The following is an 8,911-nucleotide window of genomic DNA, read 5'->3' on the forward strand; positions in this document are numbered from 1 at the left end:
TGAGGATGATGACCACCTACAGGCACAAAAGGGCCGAATCCCCAAGTCAGCCAGGAGCGTACCTGGGAATGAATCCCTGGGCTTATCCTGCTGTTTCTGCTGCGTTGGCCACATTCTTCTAGTTCAGTGTAGGGGGACAAGTCTGCTTCCCCCGTACATTCTGGTTAATCAAGGTTTGACTGCTCCTTGGCAAAACCCAGGTGAAATTAATCAGTAGAACTATCATTCTTTACCAACAGCAATTTGGATATTTAGTCCTTGATCTTTTCATCATCACACAAGCAGAGGCTTTATTTTAAAATTCAATCAGAAACGTCATTAACCTCAAAAAGTTAAGGACAAAACTTCACACTTTTTTTCTTGCGTAAGTGAAGAAGGGAACTATGAATATTATGGGACTCAACCCTGACTATCCAAGGTCACTATGAATATTCACTTCACCAAAGTCTGCAGTAAAGGACTAAGGATAGTTACTTTAGATTGGTTCATTCTGACATGGACAAAACTTCTTCCAAGCTACAGTCTTCCTATGATGACTGAACTGTTGACCAACCCTTCTTGGAATCACAACACTAGCTCCAACCACAGAACTAGAGTTTGTCCTCTTAGATATCAACAAAGTAGCCTGATTGCCTGACAGCTCCTACTCTTCAAAGTCCAGACCAAAACTATGGAAAACAACATGGATCCTCTGGGCTGTGGACGGTTTAACCAAGAGATCTGCCTGTTGTTGATCCAAGAAGTTCACTGTTTGTTAATCCAAGAAGTTCACTGACTAGGAAAGCACTAGAGTCACGCAGGGAAACAAAGTGCTTTACCCTGTCCAACAGCAAAGGGACAGCAACTGCACAGACAAGCGTCCCCTCCACTGAGGGCCAACTATGGGACGGGTAGGAGGGAAAAAAACAGATATAGCCTGATGGGCACCCAGGTGTGGGACACGTAGGTAGGTGTCCAGGCATCCCCGGCTATCGGAAGCTAATGGGTTCAGGGTTTGGACAGTGACCTCAGATAACACGGCCACCAGCCACCACATGTTTGGTTCCTGAGGGTTGGATAAAGAACATGAATGAAGAACGAGGGACAACAGCCCTATCTCCAGAAATATGTATCCAAAACCGTCCTGTGGCAAAGGTTCTGAAGGCCAGGAGAGGACGATGGAGGGACTGTGAACTGGGGGACAGCAGAGGCCTCCCTGGAAAAATGCTAACTGAGCTGAGAGGGAGCTTAAGGGGTGACCACTCGATGGCTAGACCCAGTGGAGGGAGGGGATGCTCAGGAGAGAGGAGGGCACTTAGGAAGGCCCAGAGGCCAGGGGCACAGTGAGGATTTAAGGACTTGCGGGCAGGCCAGAATGACTGTCTCAAATCACAGCTGGCTGCTCCTCTGGGTGAGGGTCTAGGTCCTTATACTAAGCTACCACTAAAGGAATTTCAGGAGGGGAGCGACAGGTTGGTGTGATTTGAAAGAAGTGCTCCAGCTCCTGAGGAAGAAGGGGTGAGAGGCGGGGTGAGAGGGAGCCCTCAAGACACTGGGTGGAGGAGGAGGACATCCTCAAGGCCATCGGCGGGAAGGAGCAGGGACTCTGCCTGGTGACCCGAACCCTACCTGGGCCTACTCAGCACCCCAACCCAGAGGCCGTCACTGCTATCTCAAGAATGGGGGGACTGATGGTCATTATGGATGGGTGCTGCCTGTCACAAGCCTCGAGAGAGGATGGAAACAAGTGCAGCATGTGAGCCTTGGGGGTCTGCCCTACCCAACAAAGGGCCAACACAGAATTAAAGGGGACCCTGTCAGGGGAACTCCTCTTCCCACTGCAAAATCAGAGAGTTTGTTTGAAAACTGCTGTACGTTTTGAAGTCAGTTGTTTGGGGGATTCACTTTGCACTTTTACAACTCATAAAAGTCAAGTTTGACTCCAAAACAAAGTATTAAACACAAATGGGACTTCTGACTGGAAAGGGGCTATCTCCACTTCTCCACTTCAACCACATCACCATCTCCCCCAGGAAACCGAGGCCCGGGAAGATTGAATGACAGCCTCTCAGCCCAGTTAGTTTTAAGGGAATCGGTTTGTATCTATAGCATCCAGATTACTTTCAGTTAATTATGTCCTGGATATTCAAGACTGTGAGAGAGATTTTTCATTTCACTGTACAATGAAGAAATCCACACATTCTGGTGATTTTTATTTTTTGGGTACTGAGGATTGAACTCAGAAGCACTGAACCACTAAGCCATATCCCCAGCCCTTGTTTTAGATTTTATTTAGAGACAGGGTCTCACTAAGTTGCTTAGGGTCTCAGTAAGTTGTGGAGGTTGACTTTGAACTTGTGATCCTTTGGCCTTAGCCCTTTGAGCTGCTGGGATGACAGGCATGCACCACCAGGCCCAGCCTGGTGATTTTTTTTTTTTTTTTAACCACACAGATTAAATAAAAATACGGCAGTATTTTACCAAGGTGTTCTGGGGTTTAAGAATTTACTTGGTGGAGTCATGAAATTTCCATAATGGAATAAAAAATAACCAAAGAAGATATTTAAAAATAGCTGAGGGATACATGTATACATAGAATAACATTTAAGATCTGATATTCTAATATATGTAATTATGCCTCAATTTTTTTTAATTAAAAGAGTGAAAGATGTCCAAAGTCTTGTATTTTTTTATTCTATTGCTTGAAGCCCTAATCTCATCAGGCTTTAGAGAGGTATCGGATACGCGTGTTTAAATCCCATCACTTCCACATTCTGCTTGGATAACTAAGAACTGTTCTTAGATATAATCATTTTAAAAATACTATGATGGCCAGGCATGGTGGTGCACACCTATTATTATCCCATTAACTCAGAAGGCTGAGGCAGGAGGATTGCAAGTTATAGGTCAGCCAAGACCACTTAGTGAGAACCTGCCTCAAATAAAATGGGGATGTCGCTGGAGATGCAGCTCAGAGGAAGAGCACCCCTGGGTACAGAGAGGGCAGAGAAACTTATGAAACCAGGATACTTCAATCCTCTTTTTTTAGACTGGACATCTCAGTCCAAATTAGAATGCTCTAATAGAACTATCATCTTCATTTCTTTAAATATATACAAGTAAATCTCAAGCCAAGTTATAAAATAATCCTTAGAATGATTTAGTAATTACTTTCTAGGAAGTGTAAATTAATAGATACCAATAAAGTAGTCAAAGAATACATTTCTAGTGGCAATTCAAACCAAATCACAGTTTATTAAAATGACCCGTTCAAAGTTTTTTTGAAAACTGCTGACACATGTATAATGAATGCTGGATGTGAATGAGAATCCCGAAGATTCGAATTTCTGCAAAGGATAGGTACCTCAAAAACGGAATGATCTACTATTTGAAGGCCTTTAGGATTTGTTAACAGAAGGTTAAACACACACACACACACAAACACAGATAATTCAACTTAACAGGGTGTATTATACATGGCAAAAACAGTTTTCACAGACTCTGCCATGGTTTTGATCAAAAAGCTAAATAACCTCAATTTGAACTGGCCATGGGCAAGAGTAATCTTGAACTAAAAATCAATTTAAAACAACAATTTCAAAGTTCGGAAACTCTACTGATATAAAACCAAACAGGACAAAATGCACCCTCTGCCCCTTCATAACTAAGTGATTTCAAGGTGCACTTTGGTCCAACCTCGTTTTTCTCCTCTCATCACTTAACATTCTATTTTAATGTGTAGTGCCCTGTACTTCCTGTTACTACATCTTGATATTCAACTGCAAATCGTGACTCATTCTTAAATCATAGAGAAACTCATCAAAATCCCAAATTTCACAGCACGTAGGAACTCAGTCTTTCAAGAGGGCAGCATTCTTAAAACATTACTTGAGCCACAGAGGACGAGAAAACACTGGTCAAGACCACGTAGAAATTATGTGAATCCATCACTGAGTCAACACATTTATGAGATCAATAAATACAAGCTTTATGTGTGGTGATTTCAGTCTCAGGACTCCTTACTAAAATGTGTTACATGATAGGTTAAGTGAAAATAAATAACAAACAGTATGTACAGTGTGATTTCAAATAAAAAATTTTATGTGAGCACATGTTCATGTGTGTATACACACACACACACACACACACACACACACACGCATGCATTTTTAAAGACTGGAAAATACACAGCAAAATGTTAAAAGGAGGATTATGTTAGATGTTTGTTTATTTTTTTCTCGTTGTGGTTTTCTTATTTTCCTAAGGTAATTTGTGCTAATATTTTTCACAACAGGAAAAAATAACTAACCTTCAGAAAAATACCTTTAGGCTAGCATGATCCCAAGTATGGCTATAAATCAATCTATAAAGGCAATGAGGAATTATGAACATCTGAGACATAAAAACTTTTTGCCTAAAACATACAAGAAAACCTGCCAAGGGTTGGGGCCTTCATGCAAATCTCCCATGCCACTCGGGGGCAGGTGTAAAGACAGGTCCCTCAGGAGGGCATCAGAAACCAGTCCCCAGGGCAAAAGGAAAATGGACTGAGAGATAATTTTTTTTTAAGATGTGATAAGGAACCCCAGATCTAGGAAACATGGAGATGACTATGTCATTCCCTAGGCCTGAAACAAAGCGAAGCTTGCAATGAGTAACCAGTACCCCACTCTAGAAAAAAAGACTACTCCAGGAAGCCACATCCTTGGATAAATGTTCATTTAAATATTTTGAGTTTGTCAATAGGTCGCGGTTTATAACATTTCAAAGCACCATATCAATCTTCTGAATCAGTTATATAAATGTAACTGGGTGGCACCGAATGCACAAAATCCAATATCTGACAGCTGAGCAGGAATATTTTAATTTATATACACTGCCTGGAAGTCCTGTAAAACCAATTGCAGGAAGAGAGTCAAGTTCCAAAAAGTTATTACAAATATAAATTTGTAATATATGATCTCAGAGTTACATTTACTGTATATTAGCAGTTATGAATTATTTAATTTCTTATATAAGAAAAAAGAGGTTTTATAATAAATGTTTAGGAAACTTCAAAATTCAAATGGGGCTGAAAAAAACCACTGCTTCCCTGACCTGGGCTGCCACCATTCTAAAAAGCATTGGTACCAAGTGCGAGGAGACGCTGAGCTCATTGAGTCTCAAAAGTAATCCAACTCAGCTCACAGTGTGTACATAGTCACAATGTCAGCATGTGCAAGTCACCCTACTTCACACGACCGACAGAAAATTCATGAATAGCACGCTCCATATCTAACAAACAAACAAAAAAATACAACTGATCACTTTCAAATGCCCTAGTGGTTGAATGAATGTGTATGAGTTTTATCATCATCATCATTTTTAAGGGAAATAAGAGTTTCTCAATCCGGGCATTACTGACATTGGGGCAAGGAAATCCTTTTACAAGGACTTTTCTGGGCATTGCTTGATGACTGGCAGCATCCCTGGCCTCTGCCCACTAGATGCCAGTAGCACCCCCTCTGGTTATGATAACCCAAAATGTCTCCTGGGAGGCAAAATGAGTCCTGGTTGAGAACCACAGATATAAGTGAAACTTACACATCCCCAATAACAATTTGCTGGAATGAGGAGCTCTAATTATCTCCTTTTTATTCAAAGGATTGGTATATACAACCTCCAGCCTTAGGAAACTCTCATGAAGAACGATGCAAACTTTTGAAAGCCTTTTTTTCACCTATGATAATATAATATTATACATTTTTCACCTATGATCAATGTTGTCACCCTACTCACAGCTCCGAGACAACAATTTATTGAGCATCTACTCTGTCAGGCATGGTATGAGGGACATCCTATACTGATGTCCACTGACTCAGCCTGTCTCACTGGCTAGGCTGCTTTTAGGGCAGGCTTTGTCAGGTAACAGAAACACCAACACCTTAAAAACCCTCAAGAGAGGGCAATGTGTCCTTGTCAATGGAGGGGCCCCATGGTTCCAATGGGGTTCTTTAAAATTCTTTGTCCTTTTTAGTAACCCTACACATTTCTAGACAACATTTAGAGGCTTAAAAAAGAAAAAAAAAGGCCAGAAGGCCTGTGCTATATTTGGCCTAGAATGGCCATGGCTTTTCATGCTCAGGGGGTTTTGCAGGCGGGATCCTTACTGGAAACTCTAAGAACACTGATGGACACTTTCCTTAGCTGACCCACATGCCCTCCTAATACAATTTGTAATTTTATAACCCTCATAAATTCAAACTCATACTGACCTTTTCCAAATAAATGTGTGCCACAGACCCAGACAGAAAAGGAGAGAGATCAGAGGGTATTTTGTTGGGCTATAAGGCTCAGAAATCGATTTAAGCTCATTAATAGATGCCCGGAACATGCTGGGTTTCTCAGACCCCCAAGCACAGATGGGAGAGGATGGGTGTGTGTAAGCTGCATGGGCAACAACCACAACACACACACACACACACACACAGGAGAAAAACCTATAAATTTAAGACCCAAAATGGCCAAAGTGACTTCACAGTTTTTCAGACACTGCCCTGAAAAGGCTCACGGGGGCAGAAAAGGCACCTCTAAGTAAATAAGGCAGTAACTTGTCTGCGTCTCCAGCACTGGGCTCCCCAGGCTGACAGTCGCTGCACAAAACCCCTCCTGTGTGGAGCAGCGGAAACTCCTAATGAGATTAGTTGGTGTGTGTGCAGACATTACTTAGCAATGACTAAAGGGACTCTCTCTTCCTGCAGCAGCAGTGGAAAATTCAGGGAACTTTTTCCCCCTGCAGCAGCAGAATCCCTTTAACCCTCTCCCTAGCCAACTCCAAAAACAACTCGGCCTCCCCCAGTCTGCCCCCACCCTGGGCTGGAAGATTGGAGGGGAGTTAAAAGACCCACCAGGGGCTTTCAAAGATGGGAGGGCTGGAGGGGGCTGGCGGGGAAGGGGCGGGGGGGGACCCTCCAACACTACAAAGGAAACTGTAAAAGGCACAAATACATAAACCTGAGAAGGAGCAAACCACAGTTTCTTTGTGAGCTCCTCTAGTGAGTCATTTTCAAGATGCTGTCTGCTGCCAGTTTCAAAGCGGAAGCGCATGGCAATTAGTCTTGCCGTTTCCAGACAAGCCAGAAACTCTCCCGACACTCGTTTTTTTTTTTTTAAAGCCCCTTTTGCAGTTTCTGAAATAGCATTTCTTGCTCCCACCCCCACTCGCAGCCTAACTGCAGCTTGTCCCCAGGATGACTGGGTTCAGAAAACAACAAAACCGAGATCTTTTCTTTTTTTTTTCTTTTTTAACCCTCCACATTTTAATCCACCCTCCAAAAGAAAAGTTACAGTAACATCACAGGCCAGCATTCGGTAAGAGGCTAAAGAGCTGGGAGCGCCCAGATCATCTCTTGCAGGGTCCATCTCCCAGACCGGGCCCAGCAGACTCCACGGGCTTTTCGTTGTCCGATTGATACGATGTGAGCCTGGGGCGGTGACCTGGGCGGGGGTCACCTGCCCAGCGAGAGTGGACGCACCCCCCAGCCCCACATCTTCGCTGTCCATGTCCTCCACCTCCCTCTCCACTCGTGTCCCCTTCTCTGAATCCAAGCACCGGTGCCCTCTGCCCACCCGGAGGGGAGCCCGACCGCAGCCCCCGCTAGAAGGTCAACGACGGTCCAGCCTACAGGCACGCAGCCCACTCCAGTCACGGCTTCTTCATTTCAGGGACCTGAAGTCTCGCCGTCCCCAACTCCGCCCGCCGCCTGCAGCGGTGCCCTAGTTTGCACGCCCGATGCCCACTCTGGGCTCGCAGCGCAGCCCCAGGGCTGGGAGACGCGGGCGCTGGGTCCCCCGCCGGCCCTGGCCCAGCGCTCAAGCTCCGGCGGTGGCGGCGGTGGCGCGGGCGCAGCAGCATCCTGGCAGCGCCCCCTCCCGCAGCTGGCCCCCTCCCGCGCGGACTCACTCCCACCCACCTACCCACCCTGGCCCACAGCCCACTCCGTGGCGCCCACCGCCCCACCCCCCACCCAACCAAAGAAAAGAAGAGTGGAAAAAACACCCCAAATGAAACTTTGCAAGTGTCCCAGCAACAGGCAGAAGCCCTGTTACCTACCCAGATGTGGGGGAGCTTTCAAGATCCTTCTCCGGGGGAATTTCTAGGAGGACCCGGGCGAAATCCCCCGACTTTCCATGCTGACAGGCGTCTGCAGACGGTCTGTGGCTCTTGTAATGAGATCCTGATTTTTCCCCCTTTTTTTTTTTTCTTTCTCTCGCTCCTCTTTCTTTTTTTTTCCCCCTCTGGTGTGTGTGAGAGCAGGAAGTTGGAGCAGTCAGGCCGAGCCGGCTCACTTCCTTTACTGCATTATTCCCCAGGCGGTGTGCAGTCTGTGTAAACAGGCTTTTCCGCCCCGTGCCGCGCGCCCGGGCCGCGGCTGTGAGCCGGGGCTGCCCGCCGAGGCCCGCGCATACTCCGCCGTCCCGGGCCCCGCGCGCCCGCCCGCACGCCCGCACGCCCCGCGCGCCCCCGCCAGCCGCCCTCCCCGCTTCCTGCTCGGCCACCCCAGGGGAGGAGCCTCCAGACCCGAGTGGCCGCAGCCCCTCCCCACCCGCCAGGGGGCTCGGCCAGCTACCCGCAGCTACCCCGGACGCACCGGGCGCTGAGTCCACGCAGCGGCAGAAACGGGGGTCCCTACTCTCCGGGGGGGGGGCGGGGGGTCTCTGCCCTGCTGCTGCATGGGGCACCACGGTGGGGGTCATGTCCTGCTGGCTTGGGAGTGGAGGCCCACTGTGGGGAGGCCGCTGGATTTGCTATTTTATGACAGCTAGAAGAGTTGGGGGGCAGTCAGGCATGAGTGGGGTTCAGGGTTTGGTTGCTCTGGGCAAAGGGCTGTTTTTATTGTGGGCCAGGCATGATTGTTTAGGATGAGAAGATACAGGATGTACAGAAAGGGAG

General features: G+C 46.5%; 1 protein-coding gene across 1 annotated transcript in view; it reads right to left on the reverse strand.

The window, feature by feature from the left end:
- Window positions 1–8,465, reverse strand: part of Elk3 (ETS transcription factor ELK3) — a 62,837-nt gene extending 54,372 nt beyond the window's left edge. Inside the window, exon 1 of the mRNA XM_005324452.4 lies at window positions 8,072–8,465. The gene's annotated coding sequence lies outside the window, so the exon portion shown is untranslated. The remainder of the gene's footprint in view (window positions 1–8,071) is intronic.
- Window positions 8,466–8,911: the final 446 nt, after the last annotated feature.

The sequence above is a fragment of the Ictidomys tridecemlineatus genome, chromosome 6, assembly GCF_052094955.1.
Source record: "Ictidomys tridecemlineatus isolate mIctTri1 chromosome 6, mIctTri1.hap1, whole genome shotgun sequence".
Lineage (NCBI taxonomy): Eukaryota > Metazoa > Chordata > Mammalia > Rodentia > Sciuridae > Ictidomys > Ictidomys tridecemlineatus.